The sequence below is a fragment of the Sarcophilus harrisii genome, chromosome 3 (assembly GCF_902635505.1).
Source record: "Sarcophilus harrisii chromosome 3, mSarHar1.11, whole genome shotgun sequence".
Taxonomy (NCBI): Eukaryota; Metazoa; Chordata; class Mammalia; order Dasyuromorphia; family Dasyuridae; genus Sarcophilus; species Sarcophilus harrisii.
In genome coordinates, this window is record NC_045428.1 from 29,262,450 (window position 1) to 29,290,161 (window position 27,712).

The 27,712-nt window shown below is 39.5% G+C and overlaps 1 protein-coding gene across 9 annotated transcripts in view; it reads right to left on the bottom strand.

Moving 5' to 3' along the window:
* The window catches only part of TNIK (TRAF2 and NCK interacting kinase), a 401,978-nt gene that overhangs the window by 345,474 nt on the left and 28,792 nt on the right, over nt 1-27,712 (bottom strand). The window lies entirely within an intron of this gene.

Here is a 27,712-nt window from a genome sequence, read left to right on the forward strand (position 1 = left end):
TTAAGGAAAAAAAGGAACAATAACCCATAATATTGCAAAGTGCAATAAAGCGAAACACAATAAAATGAGGTATTCCTATACTCTATCTACTATCTAAAGTTTCTGAATAGCAAAAAGAAGTGATTTTTTGTTTTTCTCCCATTAATTTGTAGCAGTATAGCTATGGACAAATGCACATTTTAGAACAAGTAGACTAGGGTAAGGGGAAAAAATCAAATTCTTCTCTGAAATTTAAAGGAGAGAGACAAAGAAATGCAGAAAGAAAAAGAAACACAAAGAGAGATACAGACATGTCTCACAGAGAGAGAAAGAGATGGACACAAAGAGAGACAGAGAAAGAGACACACAGACAGACAGAGACAAATACGCACACGCACACATAGTGTCTAGGTTGTCCATTGTCGATCATCTAAAAGCCCAGTGTGTCACCTTGAAGGAAGTAGAATTAAAAGGGGGAAAAAAAAAAAAAACTATAAAATTTTCAAATATTTATCTTTGAGGGGCAGTAAGTTGAGAAGAATACAAAAACAGCTTTCAAATAAGCCTGAACCCCTAGGGTCTGAAAGATTTGAGGCTATGCACAGAAGTCGGGCATTAAGGACAAATTTGAACAACCACTGAAAAAACAAAATCGATAATCTCTGTATCCTCTCCCAGACGGTTTCCATCCCAGGATGCTCCCCTTCCTCACTTTAATCTCACTTCAAAGAACCTTTAGTAACCTCCAAGTCTCAGTTCAGGTGCCACCTCCTACAGGATCCCCTTATGCTTCATCACAGTTATTCTTTTGAGATAACCAGTATTTTCTTATCTGAATAGACAAAATCTCCATCCAGTAGAATGTGAGATCTTTGTGAGCAGTTTCCTTTTTGCTATTGTTTTTGTAACCCTGATGCTTTGCAGAGAGTAATAAATGCCAGGTGAGTTACACTAGGTTGGACATCATGCATATCCTGCCCTCTGGGGTGAGGGGGTGATCCTGAGTCCATCTATAAGACCATATGACAGAAGGAGGAAATATGACACAAACCTCCGTTGTTTTGTTTAATCTTTCTTTCCTCTGATAATTGCTCCGGGTCAGGGTATGTGACACCCAATAGACATCCAAGTTAATGAAAAGCCTGTACCTTCCTGACACCATAACACTCCCAATTTTCCACATGGCCAAGACTGAAGGGGGAAAAAAATGACCACGATGTCTGATAATGGCGCTCCTGACAAGATATAATCCCCATAAAAACAATTTTCATGGCACTCTCATCCAACAAGGGGAACAAAATAAACAGAACAAGCTATTCTTTCTCTTCCATCAGTTGAGTGTATTCCTTCCCCATTCAGACAAGTCGTTTTTTATTAGATGTGTTATAAGAAAAGGGAGAGGAATACTTTCTTATGACCTCTAAAGCCAAGCTATAGTATCCTAAAATCAAAGACTTAGAACTGGAAAGGACCTTAGAGATACCTCTTCTGATCTCATTTGCATCTGAGGTCACTTGGGTCCAGGAAGGCCAAATGTATTATCGAATGAATGTAAGCGCCTTGAAGATTAATGTTCTTAACTGTGTATTTCCAGAATTCAGCACAATATCTGGCACAGATTGTTGTTGCTGTCAAGTTGTTTTCAACCACATCCAACATTTTATGACCCCACTTAGGGTTTTCTTGACAGAGATACTTGTCCTCGCTGTCTCCAGCTCTTTTTAGAAGATGAGAAAACTGAGATAAATAGGGTTAAGTGATTTGCCCAGAATCACACTGTCTGAGGACAGATTTGAATTAAGGGACTCAGCTGTTCCAGTTGGTACTTAATAAATGTTTAATAAGTTAGCTAACTTGCACATATTTATCTCATATTAGATTGCTTGCTGGCTTGGGAAAGTTGAAAAGAGAGGGACAAAAATATGGAACACATGGTTTTGCAAAGGTGAATGTTGAAAACTATCTTTGCATGTACTTGAAAAGATAAAATATTACTTGAAAAAAAATGTTAGCTGACTGATTACCCAAGGTTATGTGGATTTCCTGTTCTGCAGATGAGAAAGCTGAGACCAACACATATTAAGAGGCTTGACCATCAACATGTTGTAGATTACAAATGTAGTAAGTTACAAAGGCCCAGGATTTAAAACAAGGTGCTGACTCTAAAATGGCTCAGAAGAGAAAGAAGATGGGCCATATTGGGACAATATTCAGACAGACTATTGAGAATCACTCACCTTTGGGCTCAGATTGGTAGTTACTGTAAAAAGGGGTAAGAGTTAGCTTTGTTCAGTGGTCATCAACAAATTTATATTTGGCAACTCCTTCATTAAGATAGGAATAATGAAACAAAACAACAACATGGTACTAGTTACTCCTTCTTAAAATGAATGCCCAACTTCAAATTATGGTCCTTGAAAGAATTCTCTGACTCATTTTGCTCTGATTTTCCAAGTAGAAATCAATGGAAAACAAGGACTCAGAACTGGATTTATACATATTTTCATAACATTGGCCATTCAAATTTACTTGGAAATCCTTTTGTGATCACTCATTTAGCTAAAGAAGAAAGCAGTGGGGGATTTTAAATTAGACTCAGAAAGCAAGGCTCTGGAAGCAACAGTCTTTGTGATAACAAAAAGATGGAAACAAAATGTGTACCCAACAACTGGGGAATGGTTGAATAAACTGTGGCAGAAGAATGTAATTGAATATTTTGGTGCCATATGAATGTCAAATAGGAAGAATTCAGGAAAATAGGGAAGACTTACATGAAGTGATGCAGAGTAAAATAAAGCAGAGCCCAGAGAACAATATGTCATATGAGGACAAGGCAAATAAAGTCAATTACAAGAGGCAACTAAACTCTGAATGATCATAATGGTCAACAATCCCTCCACATTAGTCATATTAAAGACCATGTTAAGAATTTCTGTTAACACATAAATGAGGGGGTGTGGGTGTGTATTGAGGAATGTTTATTTTATCAAAACAAAATGTATGATTACATATTCTTTTAAAAGTTAATGTATATCTTTTTAAAAGGGATAAGAGAAATCAAAATCATAAGTATTGAAAAATCTATCCAAATGTAGAGCTTCTCATCAGAGCCAGGCCAAGAATTAGCTCCATGAAAGATCACCTGGATTCCATTTAAATCATCATCAATAATGATACCTCAGATGTTCTATGGGTGCAAAGAATCTTCAGAAGATGACACTAGTTTACATTTTAGATTACTATGAAATTCTTGTGATGTGATCTTCTAAATTCCCCACTGCTCTTGCCCAGAATCCTAATATTAGAGGGGCAGAGCCAAGATGGTGGAGAGTAGACAGGTCTTTGAGATCTTTCTGGCCTCCCTAAGATCATCACCAGATCAAGACTCTCAATGGATGTTGGACTGATAGAACTCACAAATATTTGGAGTGTAACAAATTTCCATCAAAAGATATTTTGGAAGAACTTCAGGAAAAGTCTGTCTCAATATGGCAGAGGAGGGAACAGTTTGCAGCCTAGCACAATCAGAGCACAGTGCAGGGAGACCCAGGGCAGAGAGGTTTCCATACACAAGGGAATTTAGTGGGAAGCTTGTATCCAAAATACCGCAACATTTGCTAATTTATCCTGGTTCAGAAGCCAGTGGATCAGCAGACTAACTGTGATACCTCTAACACAATTACAATGCTGAATCCCTACATAACAAGTGAGACTTGGCCATACCCGGCCAGTGCCAGAAGGAAGCCAGAAGCACCTGCTGACACATATATGATTCTGAAGTCTAAACCAGGCAGGGCCAAAACAAAGAAAGAAAACGATAGACCATTATCCCTAATTGATGTAAATATTGATATTGATGTAAAAAACTTAAATAAAACATTAGCAAAATATCATAGCAAGTTATCACCAGGAAAACACACCATAACCACAGAGGATTTATACCAGGACTGCAGGGCTGGTCCCATTCTAGGAAAACTATGAGCGTAATTGATTATATCAATAACCAAACTAACAGAAATCATATAATTATCTCAATAGATGCAGAAAAAGCAATAGATGCAGAAAAATCCAACACCCATTCCAATTAAGAAAAACACTAGCAATCATAGGAATAAATTGAGTTTTCCTTTAAATGATCAGTAGCATTTATTTAAGACCATCAACAAACATCATATGTGATGGAGATAAACTAGAACCATTCCCAATAAGATCAGGAGAGAAACAAGGTTGCCCACTGTCACCATTACTATTCAATATTGTACTAGAAATGTTAGCTTTAGCAATAAGAGAAGAAAAAGAAATTAAAGTAATTAGAATAGATAATGAGGAAACAAAACTATCACTCTTTCTAGATGATATGATGATTAGAGAATCAACTTAAAAATTACTAGAAACAATTAACAACTTTAGCAAAGTTGAGGATACAAAATAAATTCACATACATCAGGAGCATTTCTATATGCTACCAACAAAGTCCAGTAGCAGAACATACAAAAAGAACTTCCATTTAAAATAACTGTAGAAAATATAAAATATTTGAGGATCTATCTGCCAAGACAAAGCCAGGAACTATACGAACACAATTACAAAATGCTTTCTGCACAAATAAAGTCAGACCTAAACAATTGTAAGAATATCAAGTGCTTGTGGGTTGGCCGAACTAATATAATAAAAATGATAATTCTACCTAAATTAATCTACTTATCCAGTGCCATACCAATCAATTGTCAGGAAATTGCAGAGCTAGAAAAAAATAAGAACAAAGTTCATCTGGAAGAAAAAAAGGTCAAGAGTTTAAAGAGAATTAATGAAAAAACTGCAAATGAAGGTGGCCTAGCTGTACCAGACCTAAAACTATATTATAAAGCAGTGGTCATCTAAATCATTTTTATACTGGATAAAAAATAGAGTAGTTGATCAGTGGAATAGGTTAGGTTCACAAGACACAATAGCCAATGACCATAGTAATCTAGTGTTTTATACTTTAACATATTTAACATGTATGGGACTACCTGCCATTGAGGGGAGAGGGTGGAGGGAAGGAGGGGAAAAGTTGAAATAGAAGTTTTTGTAAGGGTCAATGTTGAAAAGTTACCAATGCATATGTTTTGTATATAAAAAGCTATAAAAAAAGATAATCTAGTGTTTGATAAACCCAAAGACCCAACCTTCTGGGATAAGAACTCACTGACAAAAATTGCTGGGAAATTTGGAAGACAGTATAATAGAAACTAGGCATTCACCAACACCTAACACCCTAAATCAAGAAAGGTCAAAATGGGTTCATGATTTAATATACATTGTTTTATGAATTATGTTGGGATAAAAAATCAGAGCAAAAGGGAAAAAACCATGGGAGAGATTAAATAAACAGAAAAACGTAGCATGTTTTAATTGACATTCAGTCTCTTTGGTTCTTTTTCTGGTTGCAGATGCCATTTTCTGTTCAAAGTCTATTGGGATTGCTTTGGATCATTGAAGCACTGAGAAGAATCAAGCCTTTCATAGTTGATCATCGTACATTTTTCCTATTAGTGTGTATAATGTATTCCTGGTTCTACTTGTTTCACTCATCATCAGTTCATGTTAATCTTTCTATAAATAGCTTGTTCATCATTTTTATAGAACAATAATATTTCATTATATCTTCATGTACTACAACTTGTTCAGCCATGCCCTAATTGATGGGCATCTACTCCTTTTCTAATTCTTTGCTACCACTAAAAGAGCTGCTGCAAACATTTTTGTACATGTGAGTCCTTTTCCTTCCTTTATGATTTCCCTAGGATTCAGACCCAGATAGAGATACTTACACGAACTGATGCTAAGTCAAAGGAGTAGAAGAACATTGTCCATGGCAACAACAAGATTATACAATGATTAACTCTGATGAACATGGCTCTTTTCAACAATGAGGTGATTCAGTACAATTTCAATAGACTTGGGATGGAGAGAGCCATCTGCACCCAGGAAGAGGTGGGGACTGTGGGGATCATAACATCGTATTTACACCTTTTTTTGTTGTTGTTTGCTTGATTTTTGTTTTCTTTCTCATTATTTTTCTTTTTGATCAAATTTTTCTTGTATAACATGATATTTGTGGAAATATAGAGAAGAATTACACATGTTTAACCTATATTGAATAACAATGTCTAAGGGAGGGAATAGAAGGAAGTGAAGGGGGAGAAGGGAGGGAGAAAAAATTTGGAACACAAGGTTTTGCAAGGATGAATGCTGAAAACTATTGTTGCATATATTTTGAAAATAAAAAAGCTATTATTAAAAAAAGAGAGAGAGAGAATTCCAACCTGAACAACCCTTTGCCTCTGTGAACAAAATTACAACCTTCTGATAGGGTTAAAAGGAAACTATGTAGGAAAATTAATAGATTTCAGAAATAAATCTACATAAGATCTTACAAGTTAATAATAGAATGATTTAATAGTTTGGTCCTCAATGCCTAGCACAATATCTGACACACAGTAGGTGCTTCATAAATCCTAGTTGATGACTAACCACTGTGAATACAATGAAATAAACAAAACAATATTTATTTCCAAGGAGTATAAGTTCAATAGAATGAAAAATAGCATTTAGAAGAGCTAGCTGCCTAGCCAACTATCATCTATCTATATGTGTGTGTGTGTGTGTGTGTGTGTGTACAGAGTGGGGGGACAGGGAGGGAGGGACAGGGAGAGAGAGGGAGAAAAGGAGAGAAGAGGGGGGGGGAGGGGAAGGGCAAGGCAATTGGGGTTAAGGGACTTCCCCAGGATCATGCAGCTAGTTCCAGTTAAGTGGATTTGAACTCGGATCCTCAGACTTCAAGTCCAGTGCACTATATAGTTGCCCTGCACGCTTCCTAGCTATGGGATTTTGCTACTTACCCTTAACTGCCTCACTTTCCTCATCTATACAAAGAGCTGAAGAAGGAAATGGCAAACCATTCCAGTATCTCTTCCAAGAAAATCCCAAAAAAGATCATGAAGAGGAATACACAACTGAACAAGAACAACAAGGTGCTAACAACCAAAGGAATAAAAATAGATTATCTTTTCCAAACATCTTCATTATACAGTTGAGCAGAGAGGTTAAATATTCTGCCCAAGATCACAAAGACAGTAACTAACAGTCAACAGCTAAACCAGATCTTTAATAAATCATGCAAAGCTTTCTGAATTTTACTTTCTTCATTTAGAAAACGAAGCTACCTTACTATACCATTCTACACCCCTTCCAATTCTATGTTGATTCTAATGTCATAAATGGTGGGTTGATTCCCAGCTAGGCCACAAAACTCCCTCATAAGGTACAAATTATCTTAATTTATACTTTCCATTCCAATTGACCCATGTACAAACAATACCCTGTGGGGGCCTCCAATTTCCTGTTGGTTCTTCTCTTTTTCCCATCATGTGTCAGCAACATTATGGCTTACACAAGCTTTCCTAAGTTAGCTGAGAACATGAGCACCATGTCTCTCCTTGTCGCTATAGAAAACCGTTTTCTACAGTGCACAGCCAGGAGAGAAGGTGGGAGCAACAGGAACACATGGCCTACTGCTATAGAATCATCCAGTATGGGGTAAGGAGGGGGAAGCCCCTCTGGAGGGCTCCCAGGGAAACTCCTCCTCGCTCCAGAAAGGACAGTGAAATGTAGGTGGGAATGTTCAAAAAGACTCAGTAAGTCAGGGACAGCCTGAATGTATTTCCCTTCACAGAGGCGGATAAGAATAATTCCATAAGGAGAAGGGTGTCCAGTAGAGCATGTGAGTCACCACAGGGGTTCACATGCCATGTCTTCTACTTATTTGTGATATTTGGGGCAAAATACTGGATATCTCTAGGCTTCTGATTCTTCATCTATAAAATAAAAAGAGGAGCTAAATGGCCTTCCAAAGTGTTTTCAAGTTTTAAATCAATAATCATATAATCCTCCCAGACCATCTTCTCAGCAGCAGCATATTCTAGAGGAATTAAACTCTTTGACCCCTTTGGAACTAAGACACCACAGGTCCTGACTGGTGCTTGTTTCACTTCTAGGCCCAGATCTGGTCCTCTTCAACTTCACTATCTCTAGCTGAATCTTAAGAAACTAAAGGACAAACAATGGAGAAAGCACCCATATTATTTCTTGGATTTGTTGTTCTATTTCAATAAACCTCTTACAAGACTCATGCAAAGAAGCCTGAGACCTCAATTTAGAAGTAATTTTGTTTAAAAGTGTGTCATTTCTATGTGACAGTCATGACAGGTAACTCAATGCTATTTGCTGATGAAAATAAACACATTTTATGACATTACATTACAGAAGGGAGAAGCTAAGTTAAGTGAAAAGGGGGCCAGGCCTAGAGATAGAGAGACTTATCTTCATGGGTTCAAATCCAGCCTCAGACATTTCCTAGCTATGTGATCCTGGGCAAGTCACTCAATCCTGTTTGCCTGTTTCCACCTGTAAAATGAACTGGAGAAGTAAAGGCCAAACCATTACAGTATCTTTACCCAGAGGACCCCAAAGGGGGATCACAAAGAGTAAGGCACAATTCAATAACAATAACAACAACAAAAGAAACACCAAAAAAAAAAAAAAAATTACAGAAGGCAGGGGTATTAAAGTTTGCAAAAAATGACCAAGCCCAATCCTCATTTTACAGAATAGAAAACCAAGGTTCAGATAGGATAAAAGATGGACTTGCCCTAAAAGTCAGCAGTTGAACTTAAATTTAGTTACAAATTCAGCGCTCCTCCCACTAACCAAGGCTGCCTAATCAACAAGACTGTAATAAGTGCTCACTAATTGCCTGTCTAGACCTTGTCTCTACCTTCAAAGAATTTACCACCTAGTTATATACAAAAATATATAAATGAGTAGGACACATCTATCATGACCCCACAAAAAAGAGTTTTGAAAAATAATTCAAATAATAATTAATATTAATTAACTCCCTATTTTCCTCTCCTCAGTGGACATTCAAATAATGCATATGGACACCATGGTACAGAATTTCATGACATCAACAACCTCTTTATGTTTCATCTGAAAATGAAACTAGTCTTTGCTATCAACTCCTCCACCCAAAACAATATTTGATAAAAAATAAATCAAAAATCTGCCATTTTGTCATTGGTGGGGAGAACCACCATCTCCTCTACCCCAAAAAATTATTCAATGAAGAAATATAAAAAGCATCTACCATTTTGTTATTGGAGATGGATACCTACCATCCCTTCTACCCCCAAAATTCATTTTATGAAGAAACAGATAACACAGGTCATAAGAACAACCAAAATCAAGCAGCTCAACCCTTTTATGATTTAATAGATAAGTCTTAAGTAACTGTTGGGCACAAATTGAGATTAAATGATTGGCCCAACTCAGGTTGGGCAACAGTTGGGAAGTGCCAGTCAGGGAACAAGAGAACACAGGTTTTTCTAGTTCTAAGCTCCAAATTCTATGTGCTCTGCCATTATGTTAATCTGTCTTTATAATTAAAAAAAAATTAAAACAACACATTAAATTATCTATTCTTGGCACTAGAAATAGAAACCATAGAAAGAAAACATTACATCTTCAAGGATTTTACATTTTGGGGAGGGGGAAAGTAGGGAGATGGGTACAACATGAACCAAAACAAGTGAAAATTCAAAATCATTTGGAGATGGGAGGAGAAAGGGCGTACTGAAAATATTAAAGCAAAGAAATTCAAAATATTAAGATCATTCTTTTTTTCTAATTTAGATTAAATTTCTAATCTAAATTTTTTTCTAATTTAATTAGATTTTTAAAATTTAATCTAATTTTTCTAATTCTTTGTTTCTTTGAGACAAAGAAGGAAAAAGTCACGGCTTCATTTTCAGGTCTTTTCGATACAATATCTCGTTATTTCAACAAGTTATCTCTGGCATAGCTTCAAAGGCCATTCAGCAAAAGAGTGTAACAGTTACACCATTATTTGTTACTATCTCTTTCTTTTTCCTACCCCACCCCCACCCCAATGCCATAATTCCTGGCTTTCTCTCAGGGATTTTGCTGCTTTTTATAACTTTTGCATTTATTTCACTGAAACTTGTTATTTCTATTTCATCCAACTTCCTGCTTTCCATCTCACACCTTGTTTCTTTAGCGACACTTCCAACTGTGAATGTTGACATTTGTGAATTTCCTGGATCCTTCCTGGCTGTGAGAAATTCACATCCTGCATTGTCCAATCAGATTTCTAACATTTCTCCTTCTTCAATCCTCTTCCACCTACCCCTGTGCAGTGAAAGTTCTTGGACAGGAGCTGGTTCCTTCTGTGTCCTCATGGAACATCTACATGAAAAGAATTGAAGTCTAAACTATCAGAATTTCAGTCACTCATTGAGGGGGAGGAGTCAATCATCGACCTCTCAATGCTCAAAAATACATGTCTCCTAGTTCAGTTCTTGTATGGTCTCCTATTTAAAGTATTACACTTGAAACACTGTGCCTCAGTTATGAGGAGAAATGGAAGGGAGATCAAGTCTACTGAAAATTTCTAATGTTTTGGTCAACCCAAGGCCACCCAAGCCCCTAATGCTATTCCAAATCCAAATTTCTTTGCAAGAGAACTTGCTATTTACATTGAATTGAACACCTCAAGATTGGGTAAATCAATCACTTAACCAGGACCCACAGATACTTCACATGTGAAAACTGAATTATAGAGCCTCTAAGGCCCCCTCGAGCTCAACATTAATTCTCTCACCCCAACCATACACCTCCTGATCCTGCCACAAACACTTCTGTCTATCTCCCTTCTCCCATCAGACTGGCTTTAAAGTTGGAAGAGAGTCATCTACTCAACTCCAAGGATATTCCAACATCCTCACCTTGGAGATGAGACCCAGACTGAGAAAGAGACTTGACCCAAAACTGATGCTGGCAAAGCCAGGGACAAAACCAGTTCCTGACTTCTCCCCCAGACCTTCCACACCTAGGCTCAAATAATCAGTAGGATACAGTGGAATGAAAGCTGGGGTGTGAAGGATGTGTGGATTAAGAAGAGTAGGATAAGGTGTATAGATTAATGAGAAAAGATGGAAGGAAAAAATAAGGAAGGGATTCATGGAAAGGGGGTTATGGCAAGAAGGTTAAGTAATAGCAAGGCAAGTTAACTGGTGGAAGTTAAGTGGAAGAATTAGCAGGAATAGAAAATGAGATCTACATAAACACAACAAGAACAATCAGGAATAAATTTTATTAGGGGGAAAAAGTAGGGAGAGTAATCACTGATTGCAGACTTTTGTCTGAGGCTTTTTTTTTTTTTTTTTTTTTTTTTTTGCTGAGGCAGTTGAGGTTAAGTGACTTGCACATGGTCATACAGCCAGGAAGTGTTAAGTGAGGTCACATTTGAACTCAGGTCCTCCTGACTTCAGGGCTTACTCTCTCTCCACTGCATCACCTAGCTGTCCCCAAAGTCAAGCCTAAAAAGGATTCAATCAAGAGAGAAATCTGTATTACATGCCAGCCACATTAATATTATTTTAAAATGTATGTGTATATGTATGTATATGGTACATATATATGGAAGTGTGTATGCATATATGTACAGGAGTATGTATGTGTGTCTATATATGTATATGTGGGGAGCTACGTGTATATATACATGTATACATAAATATATTCATGCTTAACTGTAGTCTGTTCAAGGGAAGTGTGGGGTAAGGGAGAATAGAAAAAAAATAAAGTAAAAACTGCATAGCAGAAAACAAAAGAAAACCTACAAGGAAGCAAAGATGTACAGTTATAAATACAATGTTTTCTATTATTGCATATGCTTCCTTGAAATGGAAACTTATTGTTACATATTTTGAATCCTCCCTGATGTTCTGCTGGATACATGACAATGTTGCTCTTGTTGTTTCTGTCTTTCTTTTTCTGTTTTGTTTTTTCTTATTTTGCAATTAAGTTGTTTTATTTTAAATACATTTTTAAAAGGAATAAAAGCTGAGGTATCATCTTAGGGAGGGCAAGTTAAGCTTTCTGGGTCTCGGTTTCTAATGTGCAAAATAAGAACGCTAGACTAGATGATCTCTGAGATCTTTTTCAGCTCGAAATCTATGAGCTCATGAACTTTGCTACTTTGCTAAGACAGGATGTGTTCATAAAGAAATCATCATATCCTCCCTCTGCCCCACCTTCCCCAACCCCATAGAAAAAAAGGAAGCTAAGCAACAGTCTATTAATTATCTGCTCAGGATGCTTAGACTACAGATAACTATAGATTTTCAAGAACAAACCGATCCAAATCATTGGCAAATAGTCCTGAAATCCCTGAGCCTGCCATGTTGATTTCCTCATAACTCAAGTTTTCTTTAGTGCTGACCTATTGAAAGATAAAGTAGGTTGAAAGCCTTGTGTTTTTGGTACAGAAGAAACTAACAGCAGAAAGATGTTAGTTGGATATCTGTTTAATGAGTTTTGTTAAATCTGGACTATTGGTCTCCTCGGCTGTCGTCCATTTTCTAGGCTAAGTGTTGAGAGGTCAATGAGCCAGTGAAACTGAAGGGATAAAGAAGAACTAATGGCAGTGATGGTTCTTACAAAAAGGACTTACTAAAGTGGTCAGCAACATGAACTCTTACTTCATAACCTAGCTCTAGCAAGTTTATGAAAACCAATCATACTTCCTGTGGGGTAGAGGAATTATTTTGTAATAAGTTCAAGTTTAAGAAACATTGAGCACTTGGTACCCAAGGACAAATAAACAACTTTTGGCTCAAATATAAAAATGCTCTGAAAGAAATGCTCACCTCCATATGAGAGACTTGGACTACAGATTCTTAGTACCTGTTGAAGTTGGGTCTGAAGTCACAAATTTTCAAGTCTAGAAGAAACACTGGAGGTGGTATAGTTCCACCAGTGACTGACAAAGAATCTTTTTTTAAAAATGGTTTTTAAAAAGAGTTAGGAGGAAGTCAAAGAGTCAGAGGACCAAGTCTCTAATTCAAGTTCTACTCTACACTGTGGGGCTTTGGGCAAATCAGTTAATTTAATTTGTTTTAATTCAATCCAACTAATGAAACTAAAGAGCACCATGTTTAGGATTGTATAAAATGAGGAGGGGGGGGAAATGACATCATTCTTTGCCCTCAAAGAGCTTACCATCTGACTGTTGTGAATGGAATACAGCATGCATACAAATACGATCCAATGAGACACAAGCAAAAGAGATCCAAAATTCTAAGAGAAATTGGAAGCTGGAGAATTGGAAGGATCCTGGAAGAAGGGGTTGGATTGGAGTGATGGAGTTATGAGTAAGATTTCATGCAAGAAGCTGCAGCATTTGAGTCAGGCCTAGGAGGAAATGAGGGATGGAGGTGGAGGAAGGATTCTAGGTTTGGGAAAAAGCATCAAGAGTCTCATGTTATCCTAAGTTTCTTTCAAGCCTGAGCTCAACTAATACCCGAAATCCATTATTTTCTCATTTGTTAATGCATCCCTTCTTCAAGTAGACAGATAGACAAGACAGATAAGAAATAAAAATTTCTTATTATTTGTACTTGTCTGTGCATAGTTTGTGCCCCCTCCTACTAGAATGTAAGCCCACTGAGGGCAAGAATCATTTTCATTGCCTTTGTATCTCCAGCACCCAGCACAGAACCCTAACATAAAACAAAGCACTTACTACCTCTAGGAACCAAAATAAACTTCTCTGTCTGACTTTTAAAACCCTTCACAAGCTCTTTCCCATCTACCTTCCCAGCCTTATTATATAATACTCTCCATCATATTCTCTACAATGCAGTCAATCTGACTTTTTTGCTATTCCCCTCTCACAACACTTCATCTGCCATCTCTGGGTCTTAGTGCAGGCTGTTTTCCATTCCTAGAATCTGTTTTCTCCTCTCCTCTACCTCTAAGAATCTCTAGTATCCTTTAAAGCCCAAATCTTCTGGAATCTGGACCCAACATCCTTCAATGACATCAAGCAGCTTCCTAGTCAAGCAGCCTCTTACAAACCATTTTCTTTCTTTGAGTCTCATCTATAAAACAAAAGCATTGGATGAAATGATTACTAAGGTCTCTTCTGTTTTGAGCCTCATTTTTAAATTAAGTCACCCAAACAATTCACTGGCACAGCACTTATCTTTTTGGGGAAAAAAAAAAGAGACACCCAAAAGAAAAGAGAACCCTAACTGTTTCAGAGTAATACCAAAAGCATAGCAATGGACTGATGGCAATAAAACAATCTATAGTTCCTAGATTAGCCATAGCTGGTATCTTTCTCTCCCTCCCTTCCTTCTTCTCTCTCTTTCCCTCCATCTCTCAGTGTGTTTCCCTGTATAAGATATAAAGTCCTTGAGGGCCCAGACTGGTTTTGTCTCCCAAGCAGCACAGCACCTTGCATGTAGTAGGTTCACATCATAAGATCATCTTAACCCCTGCATTTTACAGATGAAGAAACAAGACCCAGAGGGACTGACTTGTCCAAGATCATATGGGTAGTCCAGAATGAAGTGGCAGGGTTTGGGATCAGACTCACTCCTTTGTACTATACTTCTAAGAGTCCATTTTGGACCTTTATGAAGAAGATATCACCAGTATTGTTATTAGTATTAAGATAAAAAAAATGGAGATCCAGAGATCCAGATCTTCCTCACCGCAGATCCAACTGTTCCACTCATTACAGCATCCTGCCTCTCACTTAATAAATGCTTGCTGAACTGAAGTAAGCAAATTTACTATCACATAAACCTGGATAGGCATTCTATATGTCATAAATGCTAATATCTACTACTCCAAATGCTAAACACTAAAATTATTGGCTTAAAAGCAAAAAAAAATTCAAATGACATCTGCAATGGCGTGTAATTCAATTTTTAAAAGTTTCATCAGTCACCAAAATCTTAGCACTCACCCTCAAATTGACAAATAATTGCAAGGGATGTTTTAAGTTACCTCTTAAAGCATTAATTACTTACCATATAGGAGGAAAACCCACCATAAAATTCAGGGCATAAATCCATGGAGTTTAGCAAGAAGTATGCTTATTTGAATACCTTCCAGTTCCAATTTGATAAAAATTCTACTTAGTCCCCATCCAAAGAGAAGTAGACATTCCCCCATCTCCCATTATACCCAAGTAAAGCAGAAGGGCTTTGAGCAAATCCTATGTACAAAGTTTGTAGATGACCCTAAAAAGAATCTAAATTGCCCCATTGTTGAAATTTACATTTGCTTTGGAACTCAGCCACCAAAAAAAAAAAAAAGAAAAGAAAAAAGAAAAGATTTGAGCTTAATCTCATGGCTTGACTACAATAATTATTTGCTTCCTTATCTTTTACCTCTACTCCTGATAGTAAGAATTCTCTGTTCTCATCTAGTCTAGACCCAAACTCTGTCAACTTTCCCCATTGCCCCAGGCCATTAACCATTGTTCCTCCTATTCTGGGTCAGATGTAAGGTCAGCTGTTTCAACCTTGCCTTTATGAGCTCCTTTAAAATGTGAGTCATCCAATACCTACACCCAACCTGGTACTGATGTCCAATCTCTCCATTCTGGTCCCTGAGTTCCATAGCCCTGATAAGGAGTTAAATGAGAGTAGAACCAAGTAATCACACTGACTTTGTTGCTGTTCAGTCATTTTCAGTCATGTCTGACTCTCCATAACCCCCATTTGTTTTTTTTGTTTTTTTTTTTAGCCAAGATACTAGAGCAGTGTGCCATTTCCTTCTCCAAGTCACTTTATAGATGAGGACCTGAGACAAGAAGAGCTAAGTGACAAGCTAGTAAGTGTCTGAGGCCAGATTTGATGTTTCTGGCCAGATGAATCTTCCTGACTTCTGGCCTGGTGCCCTATGACCAGTGGTGCCATTGGGGTGCCGCCTCCCCTTGTTCTTCTTCCAGTGTTTGTTTGCTGTATAATACCAAACCTTGGACTTTCACAACTTTTATTATCATCTCCACACTGATGAGCCCCTTAATCTGTGTCTTCTCTCCAATTTCCAATATTACCACATGCTCACACACACTGACCCACAGTTGACTCTCTCCTCAAAGGTCATATTATCAACATGTCTGAAACTGAGCTCTTTATCTTCCACCCTGCCCTTCCTCCTAAATCTTTCTGTTGTTGTTCATGGCCCTATCATTTCCCCAGTCATGCTGGTTCGTAACCTGAGTCATCTGTGGATCCTCCAGTATTCTGGTTCTGGTTCTGGCCACCATTCTGGCTCTGCTTCCTCAACACCTCCTGTATTCACTCCCTCCTTTCTACTCCCATTCTCACTACTTAATAGAGCAGGGAGGATGGCAGGGAAGTTGAACTGTGGGGAAAGCAAGGGGGCACCTAGAAGCAATGGTCCTGAGTGGAACATGAGCATTTCAACCAAGCCAGCCAAGACACATGGGCTCTCTGTTGCTGTTTGAGACAGACTCTCCTGCTATTCTATTCATTCATTTCTCTCCCAGCTGTGTGTACTTAGCTACCATGACTCAGCTGCATTATCACCCGGGGAACTTCCTTGTGCCATCCTCTGTTGAGTTCCTTTCCCAGCCTCCAGTCAGGGGTTGGATGCAAGTCTGCTTCATTCCTCTTCAGTCTCCACTACCCCATGCTTGGCCCCCTTCATCCCATCCTATATACCTTCTCTCCCCTCCTAGCACCTTCTCCGCTCTCTCCTACTTACTTTAGAATGGCAGCTCCTTGGGGGCAAAAGCAAGTTTTATTTTTGCTTGTGTTGTATCTCCCGTGCTTATCGCACAAGGCCTGGAACACAGTAAGTGCTTAACAAATGCTCATTGCTTTGCATTGGCCCATTCATTCATTCATTCACCTATTAATCATAGAAGCATGAAGGAGGCTATAGTGTCTGGGAAGTAATATTAGGTATGAGTGACACAAAAATAATAAAGCTATCACTGGCCCTGAAGGAGATTATATTCTACCAGAGTCTTGGGGAAAATACTTAGGGATGAAAAAGAGGAAGAAAACAAAAGTATGATCACAATGATCTCAAATGTCTTTTCCTGTGTCTGTGCATCCTGCAAGGGGGACCTTTGTGCCAAATCATGATAAAAACCTGCCTGAGGTCTGAGGTGCACACAACCCCAAAGTACTGACAGCTGTGACTGCCTTTCTTAGTCATCTAGTCCAATTCCCTTCATTTTTCCAGATTTAGACACTGAGATGCAGAGTGGTTAAATGACTTGTCCAAAGTCACATAGGCCGTAGGAGACAGAGGCTGGATTTAAACTAGAGTCCTCCAACACAAGATACACAATGTTGTTCCACTATATACTATCTATTCCTGTGTCAGTAAAAAGCCCCATTCCTTTACAATATAAACTGAACCCTTCCTGAGAGCACATCAGTCCTGACAGTCAGATGTCATGGGACCTTGACACCATTCAAGTGTAGTAACTCATTACCTAACACGGACTTTCTCTGTCTTCTCTCTGACTCCACTTTTTTCTCCTTCCCACTTTCTCAACCTAAAGACTCTAAGAGTTTACTAATTGTGCCAGGCAAGTCACTTAAACTCTGTTTCCACATCTGTAAACTTCCACTTCCTTTCTGTGGGACTTAAAGTTCTACTAGTAAGCTTGAATTACTGCCAGCTCTTATTTTACCAGATTTCAGTGGATCTGGAAATGTGATTTTATCTAGGTGAAGAATTTCCCGTGTTAAAATTCCCTCCACTGATACTGATCAGCAATTTCTTGGTGATTGATGATCTCAAAGGGCTGCCTGGAAAACTGAGAGGTCATATGATCCATACTGCAGGAAGGGTGAATTAAACCAACTGTTCCTAACTGTTACACATATACACTAATTATCAGGTTAACTTCCAAATTATTGCTTTGATAAAACTGTATTTCTGATAAAAAAAAAACAACAATAACAACAACAAACAAAAGCAAAAGAAACAAAACAAAACAAAACCTACTCCTTCTTCACCCTGTAATCTAATTAGCCTATTCCATACTATTCCTTTTTTGTTTTCTTGATACTCTATTAAACTAGTCTGCCTACTCTTCTCCCCCACTCCCTCCAAAAAATGCTGGATAGTTTTCCTACCTTTATTAATTCTGTTTTCCCAATCTAAGAGACTCATCTCTATTGTCTGCCTATTGAAATCCTATCAAGACATACCTCTAATCCCATCGCCTCCATGATGACTTTTATATCATCTCCATCCATGGAGATCTCCCTCAGTGTGTGTTACTGTTCTTAATGTATGTTGTTTTTTTACTATCCGTACTATCCAACAGGTGAGGAATAAAGATTGGACTTATGATTTCATTGGTGGAGTGTTGTTCCTAGTGAGAAACTCCCTCTATCCATACAAGTTGGCACTTTTGCTACAACTTACAGTTTTAAGAGTGTAAGGTGAAGTGATTTGCCCAAAGTCCACAACCAATAAATGTACACAGGGTATACTTCCACGTTAGTGGACCTATTATGCATCCAGTAAAACCTCACCCCTCTTGGGGTTAAATGTACACTGCCTTGCAGTAGGACGATACTACTGCTAGAGAGTAAGCTCCTGGAGAAGAACAATGATGAATTTGCCTCTATCTCCCCGACAGTGCTCTGCCTCGTGCCCTGCATAGTTGCTCAAAATTTTTTTCTCAATGGTAACAAGCAAAGAAAAAGCTTTAGTCATCGTCCTTCTCACCCCCCACTACGTAAGATCCACAGTGTTTCCCAAATCACAATTCTCTAGGAAGAAGACAATCTGCTGACATCACATGGAAATTCCCTGATGTGTCCTCTGCCCTCCATATTGCAAAAATAAATTAATTACACTGATCACATTGTATATCCACAGAACAAAAACACACTTTAAACCCAAGAATATTCACTGAAATTAATAAAGGTATGGGAAAATGTAGTCTCCCCTACATACCCCCTCTTTTTTTAGCTTTAGGAAAATGTCATTCTGCAGCCCCAACTGAAAAAGGGAAACAAGAAGGAGAGGGTGACTGAATGATAAGGATGTTTATAAAGTCTCTTTGTAGCTTTGCTATGCCTTTTTACCCTGTTCTCTCTCTCTCTCTCTCTCTCTCTCTCTCTCTCTCTCTCTCTCTCTCTCTCTCACACACACACACACACACACACACACACAAAGGATGAAAGGGGAAAAAAATTGGCCAAATTTGAAATTGCAGTTCCAAAGAATCTAGAAACAAGAAGTTTAGAACCGAGTCCATCCTTTCAGCTTTCAATGTTCAATCAACTATATTTCTGAAAGATTAAAATTAATGAGGCTATCAATGAGAGCTTCAGCTATTTGGCTGAGAAAGTAAATAATAATTATTAACAATAATGAATAACAAGGTTTTTTAATAGAATCAACACCTGTCTTCCACAGAGCTCCAAAATCTCCATACGTTTATTCTCTTAGAATTTTTCCCCCTCAGGATGTAGCTGGTGTGGCAAAATGCTGCATTCTTTGAACACTGGATTTGGAGCCCAAGGATCTGCTACTTTTTATTTACACTGTTTTGGGGGAGTCACTCAATTCAATCCAACAAGAACTGGACATACGTAGACAAAACTGAAAAAAGGAGCTGTCCTCAGGAAGCTGATATTTTACTGGAGGCAGGAGGTAGGGAGAGGGAGAATGAGAGAGGAGAGGAGAGAAGAGGAGGTGGATGGTAATGTGAAATCAGCCTGGAAAGATAAGGGAGAGCTAGATTTAGATGAGCTTCAGTTGCCAAATAGGAATCTGATATTATTGTAGAGGCAATAGGGAGCCACTGAAGCTTGTTGAGTTAGTAATGCACAGGGTCACACATTTCTTGGTTTAGGAATATCTCTTTGGTGTCTGGAGAGTGAATTAGAGCAGAGAGAATGAAAACAAAGAGACCAATTATGAGACTGTTGTGACAGTCCAGAAGAGGTGTTAATGAGTGAACCAGGATGACCAGTGAGTGAGTAAAAGAGACCAATAATAATCCTTTTGAGTCTTATTTCCTTATGTGTAAAATGATCGAGTTGGACTAGATGAATGCCAAGGTCTCTTTGGCTTTAAATCTACTGAGTTCCCAGATTGCATATTCTTTTGATTTTATAGAATGGGGAAAAAAGAAAATGACTTTTCAAGATCTTATAGCGAGACTGCAAGGTAGCTCTATTTCCCAAATCTGACAGTCAGTCCTATACACTTTCCACTTGACTTCCTGATCTCTCCGATGAGGAGATGGCTCTTCCAATGTTTAAGAGCTGATTTGGCAAGGGAAGGGATAGGGAAAGAAATAAGCACTTATAGTACACCTACTATGTGCCAGACACCATGCTAAGCATTTTATAAATATTATCTCATTTGATGCTCAACAACAACCCTTTGGGAAAGGTGCTGTTAGTGTCCCCATTATACAGTTCAAAAAACTGAGGCAAAGAGGCTAAGTTAAAGAGTTAATAGCTGTGTGTCCAAGATGGATTTGAACTCGGGTCTTCTGGACACTGGATCTGGTGCTGTACCCATGCACCACCTGAGTAAGACAAAACAGAGAAGGGGCAGCTTAAATCCAAAGTGTAAACACCCCACAGAATCATAGTAAGCTGTATTAGAAAGATCTCTTGAATAGAAAATAGAAGGAAATTGAGCCAGGCAGGTGGAGAAGGGTGGTAATTAAGAGACAAAGATCCAGGAGGCTTCAGGCGTGACTAAATCATCTCTAAACATCCTTTTACCATCCCATGGTTTCCTTTCAGGTTCTATTAATAAGGATGTTGATTAATATTTATATGTTGCTGGAAAAGTTTGCATATGGTTTATATACATCATCTTATGTGATCTTCACAACCACCTACAATAATGATATATTATTATCACTTTTTACAGATAAGGAAACCGAGACCCACAGGTCAAGTGACTTACCCATAGTCACACAGCTAGTGAGTCCAGGAGGCAGAATTAGAACCAAGAGCTTGTAGCATTCCATTCACTACCACACAATAGGTTAATAGGAGCTAGGATTGTTGGGTATTTTTTCTTTCCCATCCCCAGCGCCTGACAGAGCTGTGACATTTCATTATTTTATCATTCTAGTCTGACAACAAACAGTAGCAGAGGTCCAGGCAGGAAGGACCAGCAGTGCCTTCAGCACTCAGGAAGCCTCTTGATCCAGTATTTTGGGGGGCATTTTTCAAGCCACTCTCCTCAAGAATGGGCAACTAGGAGCTGTGGGACCACCCACTGACACTTGAGGCTATGAGCCAGGGTACATAAGTACAAGGGTGACAAGGAATCTTACAGATCTTTGAGGAACTCCTTAGCTTGCCCAAAGTCACCCTGACAATTACAAAACAAATCTCTGCTTTTCATGTGGCCTGACGATGACAGAAAACTCTTCCCAAGTCTGAAATTCTAAGAAACGATGACACATGGGGATTCTCTCAGCTTTCTCTGTTTTTCCTCTCAGTCCTCGTCCCTGCCTCGATTCCCTTTATGTGCTCCCATTCCTTTTTCTGTCCTCACCTGTTAAGACTGAGGTTGGGGGCTCCACCTTCTTTCCCCAAGAACTCAATCTGCCTGAGGATTCTCCCTCACCTTGACTGATGGCCCCTCATGCAGGACAGTCATCCATTGTTTGCACAAATCCTCCACTAGGATTGGAAGCTTCTGAGCCTCCTCTTATCATCCCCTGGACACCACTCCTGTCCTTGGTCTGTCCTCCTTTTGTCCCTCACTTTTACCCCATGGTTTGCCCACCTCCTTTGCCTAGCACATTATTGCCTTGGTCCAGCCACAATGCTCCTTTTGATAGAAAATGTGACTTCTCCTATTTGACATTTGAAGCCATTCATCATTAGGCTACAAAAAGAAATGGGGTATCACAGAAAAGTAGGCTGGACGTGGAGTTGTATGAACTGGATTCAGATTCTAGTTTGGCCCGGACCAATCACTTAATTTGCTTGATGCATCAGACTACAAACAATTGTTATCTAAGTGCTTATGTTCCATGTACTGTGCTAAAATTCACCAAAATGGAGGTTCTGGGAAGAACTCATCTATGGGGGAAGGGGGTTGCAGATGGGCGTCAAGGGAGCATGCTGGAACAGGGCAGCTAAGTCTAGAGAACCAAAAATGGCTGATTTGGGCCTTTTCCCCCAAATGAGACTTGGTAGTCTCTCTCATAAAATAAGAAGATGGTTCTGAATCCTTTTAAGACCATGGTCCTCTGTCACCAGCATGTTCAAAAGTATCGTGGGTAATATGCTGTAACCTGTTTACACCTACTATATATTGGACACCGATTCTTGGCAGACTGGGATGCGACTTGTGACTATTCATTAGAGAGACGAGTACAGGATCACTGAAAGCGCTTAGTACTTCGCAAATAAGAGTCCCATCTCTTTTTCCTCTCCAATCCCAAGCGTGCCCCTTGTGGACCTCTCATGCTAACCCAGTGGATGCACTGCCTGGATGGGCTGCCTCTCCAAATCCTGGTCATAGAGGAAAATGTGGACCGTTTCAACCTGAATCCCTTACTTTGACCAGGGCTTTAAAGCTTCCTGAGGAAATCTAGGTCAGAACAACTACAGTCCTGCCCTTCCAGGAGTACATTTCCTGCTCCGATGGCCTTGCCCATTTTCTACTCTTATCTGTCCTTTTCTCCCCTTATCTCTCTGCTTCCTCCCTCTTTCCTCGGTGTTTGTTTGTTTTTCCTCCCCCTTTGATCTCACTTGTTGCAGCTGGGCTGCTGGTTCAAAATGCCTGTCTTTATGGACTCTCCCCAAGAATTCTCACATGTGACCGAGACTTAAGCACGTGAAGCCAAGGACAGGTTCCTCCATCCGTGCCCTTGCCGGTCCCTCTCTCTCCTCCCTGCCACAGCCCAGAAGTCAATAAAAGCACCAAAAGTATTAGTTCCATGTTTACGGCTGGAATCTCGGCCCATTAATAGCCGAAAAAGGGAGAACTCAATTTAATGCACTTGACTTCGGAAACTGTCTAGCATGTACAGTCCATTACCATCATGTCTGCTAATTACCGTACAGTGCAGCACATTGCATCTATAATAGAAAAATGAATTCAAGCTTGGCAGGAGAGACTGGAGAGAGGAAATTGGACTGATGATGACGAGGATGAGAGCTGCAGAATTTCATTTTCAGGACCCAGCCTCCAGCCCACCCTGTTACTGGAATCCCATTTAGAGATTGTATGCTTGTTGAGCAGTCTAAGGTACAGGGAGACCACAAGAACCTTTCCAGTACCCACTAATGTCAATCGATACATTAGAGGCTAAAAAAATGTTTCCCATCAGACCCCTGTCAGAAAGGACTAGGGCAGGAAGCCTTTCCTTTTGACCTCCAGAGATTGTTCTTATTCTAAGACTTAATACTCCTGGTTTCTACCATGGGGATGATGCAGCATTCTCCCAACACTTGATGCCCTTTGAAGCTAACAAAGGACACGCTTTTCTTTCTACCCCAGTGTCATCATCAACACAGAAATGCTCAAGTGGCAACAACTGGACCTTTGAGCTGAAGACGGGATCAAATTATGCTTCTATCATTTACTGGGGGCAAATCCCTAATTTTATTAGTTTTCCCTTAGTTTCCTTTTATATCAAAACCTGGCCTAGGGTTTTGCTCACTGTAGCCATACAAGTTCTATTCTTTGAATGAATCCTCCAATTTGTCTCTCTGTGTGTGGGGAAAGACTCTAGGTTCCTTCTTTAAAGCCACCCAAAACTCAAGAGCTTTGGAGTGAATTCTGTTTGATGAGAGAGCCCCTTTAAAAAAAATAAATGAAATCTCTCTGTAATCATAGAATCGGAGGATGAAAGCTTTAGAATCGGGAGAAATCTCACTCATGGAGATCTGGGAGACAGCTCTTTTCCAAAGCTATCGTGTCTGGACTTTATCTTCAGCATCAGCTCTATATAAAAAGCTCCCATCCCCACAGTTACTCCATTGTCTCATTTAGGTGCAGAGGAGACCCTTGGCTCTATATGGTAATAATAACAATAATGTGGGAACCAAAATCCAACCCTTCTTTGGAAGAGTACTGAGAGATGAAGGGTCACATGATATGTCACAGGGGCAGGACTGAACCCCAGCCTTCCTGATTCTCAGGCCAGTTCTCTAGATTTTTATAGTATTAAGTGACCCTGGTATAACAATTTACACACATGATCTCATTTGAGGCGGTTACATGGCACAGTGGATAAAATACTGAGCCTGGAGATGAAAACCTGAGTTCAGATCCAGCTATAGACAAATACTAGCTGTATGATTCTGGACAAGTCATTTAACCACCATCTGCCTCAGTTTCCTCATCTGCAAAATAGGTATAATTATAGCATCCTCTCAGGGACAATAATCATACTTAGTACAATGCCTGGCCTATAGTAAGCATTAAATAAATGTTAGCCATTATCATCAGTATGTATCCTCATCCTCATCATTATAATTATTATCTGAATCCTCTAAAACAAATATTACAGAGGAAAAAACAGAGACCACTAGAATTTATGTCACACAGCTAGTAGGTATCAAAGGGGAGATTGGAACCCAGTCCTTCCTGACCCCAAACCCAGCAACTGTTCCAGTTTAGCCAATAGCTACCAATAGAAATTAGGGAATGATTCCTTTTGGAACATTTTCAATGATACACACCCTCGATCTGTTTTTGTTCATTTGTAAGACCAACTTTCTTCTTGCCCCATTTCTTTCTATCCCCACCCCAAAATAATAGTTACAGATGCTGCTACAGCCTTCAAATGTTTCCAAAGAGCTTGAGATACTACATCATACTAAAGCTATGTATGAAATATCATCAGGCCCATTTCCCAGATGAATCGCTAAATCTCAAGTCACCTGAGCATCATTTGGTCCAGCTCCTGCAAGGAAAGGAGCCCCTGCCCTATAACCTGGCAAACAAATGGACATCCAAGGAAGGCAAGTCCAGCTCCTCCTGGAGCAGCCTCTTAGGAAGTTTCTTCTAACAATCAGACCTACAAGCAACTTCTCCTCATTAGCTTCTGGCTTTTCCCTCTGGGACCAAATGGAAGAGACTTAATCCTTTCACATGACAGCCCTTCCAAAACCTAAAAACAGCTGTTCTAGCCCTTCTCCAAACCCAGTCTTCTCCAGAATAAACACTTCCATCTCCTTCAAGGGAGTCTCATATAACCTAAGGGCATGGGGGCACAGAGAGATTTCTTGCTTGGCCAAGGATCCCAAGGCTGGCTACATCAGTGCCAGAAGAAGGATCCCAGCCTGGGCCACGTACCATACCACACTGCTTTTTCCTCCAAGGCCTGCAGAGAACAAAGTTCCCAGGGAATATGGCACCAGCAATGGACTAGAGCTCCTCAGTGAGAACCAGTCTTAATTGATTAGGCAGATACCACCCCCACGAGCTTGGACCCCTCAGTGATTAATTTTGTGAAAAACAAAGTTTTTCTCTCTTTGAAGGCAGTCCAAGGGTGCAGTGGATAATTACTGTATTTGGAGTTAGGAAGAGTTGGACAGTTGCTAGCTGGGGGACAGGAGACAAATCATTTAAGCTCTTTATGCCTCTGTTTTCTTACCTTTAACATAGGAATAATAATAATACTAGTAATTTTGATCTCACAGGGTTGGTGAGGGTTCTAGCGAGATAATATGTGTTGAGTGCTTTGAAAATCTTTAAGTTATAAATTAATATCAATAATTAGAATTATTTTCTTCACTGAGATGTCATGCAGAAGAATGAGACCAGAAGTTCGAGCCTGAACTTTGCCACTGAACTATGATCACAACAAATTCATTTTCCCCTTCTGAGCCTCAGTTGTCTAATTTGTAAAAATAAAGGAGTGAGGGAATAGGTGATTTCCAAATTCTCCTGCAGTTCTGCCAGTTTGTAAGCACGAATGCTGTGTCAAAAGGTAGAGTGCCTGAATTTAAACCCAGCTTTGACCGATTACTGCTTGTGTGAGCCTGGGTCAGTCAGCTAAGTCACAATATAAGAAAAAGACTATTGGCTCTAGAACCAGAGAGCCTGGGTTCAAATCCTGATTCTATGGCTAACTAAGAGTGTGACCTTGAATGTCCTCTCCAAGCCTGTTAGCTCATCTGTAACATGAAAGGGTTGATTCCTGCTCTAAATTTGAGGTTCTGATTTCCTCATATTATTCTTTTCGTTCATCCCTCATTTCCAGGAGTATTTTTCTCTATTTAACTTGAAAATTAATGCTAAGGGGGACAGCGAGGTGGTGCAGTTGTTAGAACACCGGTTTTGGAGTCAAGGGCACCCGAGTTCAAATTTAACCTCTGATTCTTGACATTTACCAACTGTATGACCGAGGCAAATCACTTAACCCCAATTGCCTTGCAAAAAACAATAAATAATTAAATTAATGCCAAGTTTATTATCTACTGTGTTACAGAGCAATTTTAAAGAGCAAGAGAGACCCTCAAAAGCAATAAATGGAGATACAAAAGACTCCTTCCTCTCTTAAGTATTCAATTAAACCTCTGTGGAAAGGAAGAAATACTTACACAACCTCAAGATTTACAGCTGGTTCTAATGTCTGCCAAAAACCAGTTCCCGGCATCTTTAGAAGCAGTCTCCCACACTGCCCTGATCTGTGGCTAAAAGACACCCTCAGAGGTCATTTGTGCCATATGAGGAGACGAAGACTAACAGAGGTCAAGGAGTTTGTCCAAAGTCACACAATAGGAAGCAATAATTAGGATCTGAACTCAGGTACTCGACTCCAAAATCAGCTGCTTACCTGTTGTACCACAGTTCAGTTTTACAAATAAGGAAACTGAGGAAATACAGTTAAGGGATAAGATAACAAAAGTAGTAAGCATCAGAATCAGGATTTGAACCCAAGGCTTCTGATTGTATCAGCAAGCATTTATTATGCACCTACTATGTTCCAAAGCATGTATTAGATTTCCAGGTGCTGGAATCACAAATATCCAAAAATGGAACAACCCGTACTCACAAGTAGCTTAAATACTTTTGAGATTCGGGGTCAGTTTCCAGTGCTCCATCCGGCCAGATCAGACAGTGTGGCTTTGGTCTATTGCCTTGTTTTGAAACATATTTGTATTTGTTTATACAACTTCATGGCTTCCACTGGGATTCCTGATGCTCTTTTCAAGCCAAGAATGGGATGACTTGGACTAAGGAGAGACAGAAGCATCGTGGAGGAGGCTGATCTGTGTGGAGGAAGCAGATCTGTGTGGAGGAGGCAGCAGCAAAGATTGGACTTTTATAGAGATCATTTGCAGACTTTCCGTTCTTAGATCCCCAGAGATGCCTCTAAAACCTCCCATAGTCCAGCCTGCAGGTGTCCTGGACCACAAAGGACAGCTGTTCTCCTACCTGGCAGCCCCCCAGTCCTTGAAGGCTCTACAGAGACCTACAAGGAGACAGAAGCTGCCTCATTCTCTTCCCAGAGCTCAAGAACAGTTGTCCAATTTCAACATCTGAGACTTTGCCAAAATCTCCTAAGCCAGTGATTCTCCAAGTGTGGTCTTGGGACCCACTGTTCTGCTCTCCCTTCCTCAGGGTTCCTGTCTCAGTCAGCACCACACAGTTTTATGCTTAATTATGCTCCAATTGGTGCACAAGCTCTTTCTCCCCTTTCCCAAGAAACAGGAGCCTGTGTCAGATTCAGCATGCTTAGTACACTGCTGAGTACAATAGGAGGTAGTAAATATCTATCCACTCATGGATGGATGGATAGATGGATGGATGGATGGAGAAAGAGACAGAAAAAAAGAGAGTAAAAAGGGAAGTGAGGAAAGGAGGAAGA